This window comes from Poecilia formosa, unplaced genomic scaffold, assembly GCF_000485575.1.
Source record: "Poecilia formosa unplaced genomic scaffold, Poecilia_formosa-5.1.2 Scaffold616, whole genome shotgun sequence".
NCBI lineage: Eukaryota > Metazoa > Chordata > Actinopteri > Cyprinodontiformes > Poeciliidae > Poecilia > Poecilia formosa.
The window spans coordinates 206,074-213,676 of NW_006800555.1; the positions used below are offsets into that span (position 1 = coordinate 206,074).

The following is a 7,603-nucleotide window of genomic DNA, read 5'->3' on the forward strand; positions in this document are numbered from 1 at the left end:
TCACTTCATGAACATATTCCATGACTAAATCACAAAAATGATTAATTTATAATAAAATTATGTAGCATTTTAATTATTGATTTTGTCCACAGTGCAGAAGGTTTGGACTTCCTGGTTTAGGAGTTTTATTTCTCATCAGATGAAACAAAAACATAAAAATGAAGCTGATTCATGATTTTCTCCTCTTTCATCTTGAACCTGAATAAGTTTCTGGTTTTGATCTGACCTTCCTGTGTTTTCAGCAGGATGTTGGTGATGAGCGTCTGCTCTTCATCGCTGAGCTCACAGCTGTAAACTCCGTCCTGATTGGAGGACAGGCCGCGCAGCGCGAGGCTGCCGGACGCCGAGACGCCCTCCACCCGTCTGAAGCCGTGAAGGCGGAGCCGGCTGCCTGGGTGTCGATGACCTGGCTGTGGTTGAACCTCCAGCTGACAGAGAAGTTCTGGAGGGAGGAGTTTGGAGCCGAGCAGGGGATCGTTGAAACGCCGCCCCGAACACTGGCAGCTGGAGTCGGACAGGAAAAACACACTGAAAGGAACAGGAAATATCTGAAAAGTGTGGCGTGCATTTATGTTCAGCCTCATTGAGTGAATATTTCATAGAACCACCTCTACCAGGTTTACATGTTTCTGCTCAGACTTCTTACTAAAACAGCTCAAATCCAGTCGGATCGGAGAGAAACTGCATGGAAATCTAATTTCAAGTCCTGCTGCAGAATCAGAAGGCAGAGGAATGTTTTTCCAACCTTCTTCTTCTTCTTTGGATGAAATTCTCATTTCTCTTGTTACAGCTTAAATTGATTATTAGTACAGAATGCCGTCCTGATGAATCTAAAGTCCAGAAAACGTAGAATCATGCAGTCTCCCTGCCAACCAAGCCCATCATTGCTGCCAGCTCAGCGTTTCCAGGCAGAGGAAGTCAGCAGTGAATCCTTCGCTTTCTGCTCATCCAGAAAATCCCATCACCGTTTCCCTGGAGTCGCTTTGCAGAGGCAGAAGCAGGAAAAACAAAATGTTCATTCTTTGCTGCTGCAGCCAGAAAAACCCAGCAGATCGGATCCGACACAGAGCAGAACTCAACCAGACTGGCTCAGCAAACTGACGTTTCAGGCTCACATTGATGTTTTTATTAGTGATGCATTGTGCGAAAGTGAAGCTCTCCAATCTCTGTCTCTGCTTTAAAGATAAACGGTTTTAGTTTCGCTGAAGAGAAGCTGGAAATCAGAGGAAACAGAAAGAAAAACACAAAATCTGACCAAGAATTTTATTATAGTTTCTACTGTAAATATTTTAGCAAACTTTAAATAAGACAAAACTAAATTACAAATAATAATTCAACAAGATATCAGAGCTTATTTAAAGTCGATAATTATTTCATTGTGATGAACAAGGTCTAGTTCTGCTCAACTAAAGTTTCTCAATCAGTGACTGATGTTTTTATGACTTTATTGATTCAAACACTTTGAACTTCTTTGTTCAAATGTGCTACAAAAATAAACTTGATTGATTGATTGGCAAATTATTTCACTTAGCATTCAGCTTCTATGCAACACAAATCTGGAACAAACTTCCAGAAAACTGCAAAAGAGCTGAAACACTGAGCTCCTTGTTAGAGCTGCTTCAGACTAATAATGAATGAAACATTAAGCAACATATTCAATGTGAGGAACTCATCTAATGTTTATTCACTTGTTGACTGTAAAACTTTGTGACTTTGTGTTTTTATGGTATAAAGCACCTTGAACCATTTTGCTGCTGACATGTCATACAAATAAACTTGATTGATAATATTGGAAAAACTAAAATAATCTTCCAGTAGATCTAGTTCTTGTTTTAAGCAACATCAAGGAATTATTGTGTTAAATCAGGTACCTATAAATATCACTGAAAAGTTACTTGCATGTTAGTTTTTTTTAGATATTTCATAAATATTTGGTAATATTTTGTGTTTTTGCAGAGTGAATTTTACTCACATAGTTCCCTGAACGTTGCTCTCCTCTGGTTCCTCCTGGTTCTGATGCTGCAGCTGTAGATCAGATCTGGACCATCTGGACCCGTCAGAGAGCTGCTGATGTCATAAAGCTTATCTTCAGTCTGATGGACTCTGGTACTTTTATTCAGAGCCGTGTTGGATGGAGGCTCAGTGGACCAGGTGAGTTCAGGTTGAGGGTAGATCCCCTCTGAGCTGCAGGTGATCCTGTTTCCATCCTGATGGATCCTGATGTCAGAGACTGGAGCTGCAAACAGAAAAATAATCTAAAAAGCTCTAAAAACAAGCGGAGAGCCTTGGTTTCTCTGTTCGTACCGTTTACTGTCAGGTTCATGAAGGTTTCTCTGTTCTCATGGATGGTGCTGGTGTAGCACCTGTAGGTTCCCTCATCCTGAACTTTGACCCCTGTCAGCAGCAGGTAGGCATTTCCTCTGGAGATCTGATCCAGGAACAGAGACGTTCTGCCTCTGAAGTTCTGGTCCTGGTGACCCAGCTGGTCCTGGTTGTCATAATAAGAGTGAACTCTGAGTTCTGACCCGTTGTGGTGAAACCAGTGGATGACATCATCGCCGTGGCTCTGGAAGCTGCAGGGTAAGACGCATCGCTGCGGGAAAACGCAGGAAACCTCTGGCAAGCAGAAACACGTCTGTGTTTGTTAGAGATGTTTTGGTTTTATCATTTTGTTATCACTTTAGTTCATATTCAGTCTAATGTTAATCAATAGTTAATCAACATTCAGTCTATAGATTATTAAAGTGTTCTCTTCCTTCTGTGTGTATAAACTGACCTGGAGGCTCCATCTGCCTGTTTGTCTTCATGTGAAACAGTTAACTGAGTTTCCCAGACCTTAAATTACGTTTCCTCAGCTGCCTCCTTATCAACCAGAATACTCCCCATCTTAGAAACTGCCTGTGTTCAGTCGTATTTTGTCTCTGCTGTCTTTCTTCCCTCTTTTTGCTCGATAATAAAAGACAAGCTGTGACCAAAGGTCTTCAGACGCTCAGTGAACGGCTCGGAGGAGCAGTTTGCCGAGTCTTCTCCTTTTGCAAAAGCTTGGTCAGAAAACTCATATATGTTGTCTGTGGTTCTTTTATGAAGGTTCAAGAGAAATACCTATCAGTGTTCTGCCCAGGGCGGCATGGCCTGGGGGCACCAGGACGCAAAATAAATCACTAGAATTTTCTGTTGCTGTTTCACCACTAGATAACGAGTTAGTGTCTGTTTGATTTTGAGGAGTTTGGGTGATATTTAGACAGACATATTAATGTTTGCTGCTTGTTTGGTGGCTCCTGTTTGGTGAATCAGTGAAAAACTGTTTGACTAAAGGATGAAATCCAGGAGGAGAACTCGGGGCGTTTCTCTGTATTTACCCCTAGTAACAATAAAAATAAACAAAAATACAACAAAACAAACACGTAAAACAACAACAACTAAAAAAAGCAAAAAGACGCGCCATCACTACGCCTAAAACTCTCTGTTGTGTTTTATTTCAGGGTGACCAGCTGATATTTTGGATCCTTTAAATGTTTTATCTTGTTTCTGTTCTGGGATCCGAGCAGCTCCACCGGATGTTACCCACCTTTTCCATCTGCAGCCACAGATCTCAGGAAAAACAGCAGAAAAGTCCTGAAGACTATCATATCCGATTCCCGTTAATCCACCATCCTGGTTTCGGTTTTATCCCCGGTTCATCTGCTCACCAGAACCTTCATGGACCGAACCACGACCGGAAGAGAAGAGGAAGCGGTCATAACGGACTGACTAACAGATCTTTGTTTTGAATGATGTGGAAATGACGCAGCGGTGAGGGAAAAAAAATCACATTTATTACAGCCAACATGAACGATACGATTATTAAAATCCCAAACAAATTCAGTTTTAGGTTTTTAATAATTTTCCATATGAAAAAAAAAGAGAAAGACTCAATAAGCTCATGTTTTGGATAGTCATATCTGTCCACTAGAGGGCAGCAGCCTCCAGCTATTTTCTTGTTCTGAAATCAGTAACAGATACAGACAAAACAAATATTATGGTCAAAGTAATTTTTGTAACACTTTATTTGAAGGGGGGCTGAATAAGACTGACATGACACTGTCATAAGTTAATGTGACATAACACCTGTCATGATATTTATGACTGTTGTCATAAAGCGTCATTCGGTAAATCATGACTCTTAATACTAAGTTGACATTATTCAAAATTGTCATTAACCAAGAAATGATGATCTGACATAAATTTGTTATAAAAGTATTACCGATTAAACTTTAAAAATTAGCTTTATGTAGTAATATTATAAAGCTCTGCCATGTTGTTTGGTCTTAATTTTCTTAATTTAATTGATCCTAAAGTTTTACAGCGAGATGTCTATGGAGCACTTATGAACTTAGCATTTGAAACATTATTTAAGGCTGTTTAACCCTTATGCGTGCGAGGCCTGAGGCAAACGTAGAGAACTGTGGCAAATGATAAAAGTTTTACATGTGTGGGGTCGGTTGGTATGGACCCCATTTCTAAACACAAGGGCTAAGTAGTGCAATACACCGTCTCCACCAGTGAGAGGCAGCAGTCCACGAACAGGCGTGCAGTGTGTTGGTGAAGAAGAAATCTTCCATATTGTGGCGCAAACCTAACACAAGTTATAACGGCCAGACCTCCTGTTTAAAAAGAAGCCGAAGTTTGATACCTAATACATATGAGGTATGTGTCTTATTAACTTTACATTTTCTTTGAGAAAATAACATTGACTATGTTCTCTTTCTCTGTAATGTTAGCTATAAGCAATTCAAGCCAATCCTACCTTGCTGTAAGTTAATGTTAGCTAAAGTTATTAAACACAATTACTGTAACGTTAGCCCTTAATATTAAACATATTTTAAAGACAGCCAATTTTTTTCCCCTCCAACTTTAATCTAACAAATAAAACATAACAAATAACATAAAGTTATCCTTTATGTGCATTATTTAGCAACTTGACTGACGTGACACAGTGCTTGTGTTCTTTGCTTTGGCAAGTTTGGCCACATGAAGACCCAGGCTAGCCTAAGGCCAATTTTTTGTGTCTTGTTTCAGAAAGTGAAACTCACATGTTATGGCAGCAGATCCAGTATCTTTGTAATTCTTGAAGGACTCTCAGAAAAGAAAGGAATGCATTAAAAACCAAGAATTTTACTAAAAAATCTGTATCAAGAAAAAATGCAAGTACAAAAAAAATAAAGATCCAAAATCTGTTATTACAATATTTGTTCCTTCTTTTCAGCAAACCAAACAGCTCAGATCAATCAATCAAATTTTATTTGTATAGCACATTTCAGCAGCAAGGCATTTCAAAGTGCTTTACATAATTAAAATAAAAACAGCATGTGACAATGAATAAACAGTGAGAAAGATAGAGATTTTAAATAAGATAAAAACATTACATCATTAAAATGGAAACAGTGAGAAAGAAAAATAAAAAAAAATAGAAAGTAAAGATAACATTAAAGAGATTTAAAAAAAGATTAAAAAGGTACATTGAATAAACAGTGAGAAAGAGAAAGAGATTTAAAAATAAAACAAAAAAAAAGAAGATTATCCACATGAGGACTTGCCCTTATGGGGTCTCCTGGAAAATAAGAGGCTCTACAAGCCTTTCCTTCTGTAGGACTTTTGTCAAACCGCCATTTGACAAGGACTCTAACCTTTATAACTTCATTATATATATAAAAAAAGTAAAAACATCAAAGACATCAAAACCCGCATTCTAACCCTAATTTAGTGCCATCACCATCCCTCACACCAAACCAACATGTTGATGGAGGATTATGAGGAACTGAATTTTTATCATAGTCAATAAAGAAACTGCTGCTACAACAGCAAATGATAGCGGCTCATTTAAATGTGTCATTAGCCCAAACATACATTCCTAAACCATTAATAAAAAAATCATAATCATTATTGTCCTTTGCTCAAATAAACTTTAAATTTATAAACAAACAGTAGAAGTTAATATAACGAGTGAATCTGGCAGCAGATTAATTCATGTTACTCTTTTCTGATCCACAACTTATTTATACAGAACAAACATGAACAACAGATTATATATAAGAACATTTACAGTTTCTGGGAAGTATGGGGTTAAAATGTTGACAACAATGTGCAAATAATTATACTAATAACTTAGAAAATCCTTCATTAGTTTCACCTACAGTTAACTTCCTGTTTGAGTTGTGATGCTTTTCTTTTGAAGGGACAATTTCTTGTTTAACTGTCAGAGTAAAAGCAGCTTAATGACAATCAAAAAGACAGAAGATAAATTTTAATGGAGCTTATAAGATTGTAGTCACCTGGATGAAGACAAAAGGTTTATTAATAATGTAAATAAGTATTTGTTTTAAATATTGTGTTTAATTCTGCATTACATTAACAAAACTAAAGTTAATTTCCATTGTACATATTATTTTAAGTTACATTAAAATTCATCAGTAAAGTTTGTTATAACTAATTTGGCTGGACTTGATTACAAAACCTGAGTTTCTTTATGACCCATTTCTCTAATCCCCTAAAAACTGTAACGGTCTATTAAAGGCCTTTATGTCAAACTTAGAACAGAGAAACCCAAAGAACAGGAAGAAATCCACACTGATGCTTTTAAAATTGATAATATATTCTAACATCATGATGTTACAACAATATTAGACTGAAAACCAAAATTAATTAATGCAGAGTAATAAAAAAGACAAAAGAAAACAAAACTCATCAGTTTTTCTTCGCTGACTGAACAGATGAAGCTCCAGGATTAATCCAGATGTTAGCCTGGTCTGGAGCAGCTAGCTTCACAGAATAAATCGCCATGGCAACGTAGCGTTTCCTCTGTTGTGAAACTGAATCGAGGTTTAATTAAACCAGAATATCCAGAAAATTATGGCTTAATCCAAGATCCTGGTTTTGTTTAAAGATCCTCTGGATATTTATAAGCCTCATTACTGAAACATAAAGTTTCAACCAGAGTTATAAAAGTTTTGGGCTTTAAATTTAGTTTAGTTTGTTTAATTCAGTTTTAATTTGTTTCTAGAGTGTTTGCTAGTTAATAGATTTGAGTTTTTTATACGCTTAGTGAATTTTTCAGTACAGAATTCAAAAAGGTAAAAATATTATATTCTGATGATGCAAACATGAATTGGGTAATGAAAGCTCAGCAGAAAATAGGAAATGAAAATATTAGATTTAAAATCATCAGTAACAGTTTGATTGCTTCATTTCCTCACTGAGTCGTTTCCAGCAGCAGATAGAAAGACCAGAGCTGCACAAACATCAGAAACTGGATCCAAATGAAGCAACATGCAGCCTGGAAACGGCTGAACTGAAACATGGTTCATATTTCAGGATGAAAATGAATCAGAGAAAAATGATCAACTTTAAAAACTGAACCAAGTTCAGATCAAAACTCCATGAAGCCTCGAAATGGAGCCGAGTTACAATTTCATCTTCATCCATCCAAAGAGAAAAACATCAGATACAAAATGACAGACAGGAGGAAATAAACAGGATGGAAACCATTCAGGTCAAAGGTCATCATGATCCAGTCAGAGTCTCTTTAGACTCAAACTGCTGCAGCTTCTGAGGATCAGCAGGAAAC

The 7,603-nt window shown here is 37.2% G+C and overlaps 1 long non-coding RNA gene across 1 annotated transcript; it reads left to right on the forward strand.

Annotated features, from left to right (window-relative positions):
- Positions 1 to 5,516: 5,516 nt before the first annotated feature.
- LOC107834419 (uncharacterized) lies at positions 5,517 to 7,598 on the forward strand. Its single transcript, XR_001660211.1, has 2 exons — positions 5,517 to 6,162; positions 6,432 to 7,598. It is a non-coding gene; the product is annotated as an uncharacterized LOC107834419 (long non-coding RNA).
- The last annotated feature ends 5 nt before the right edge of the window (positions 7,599 to 7,603 follow it).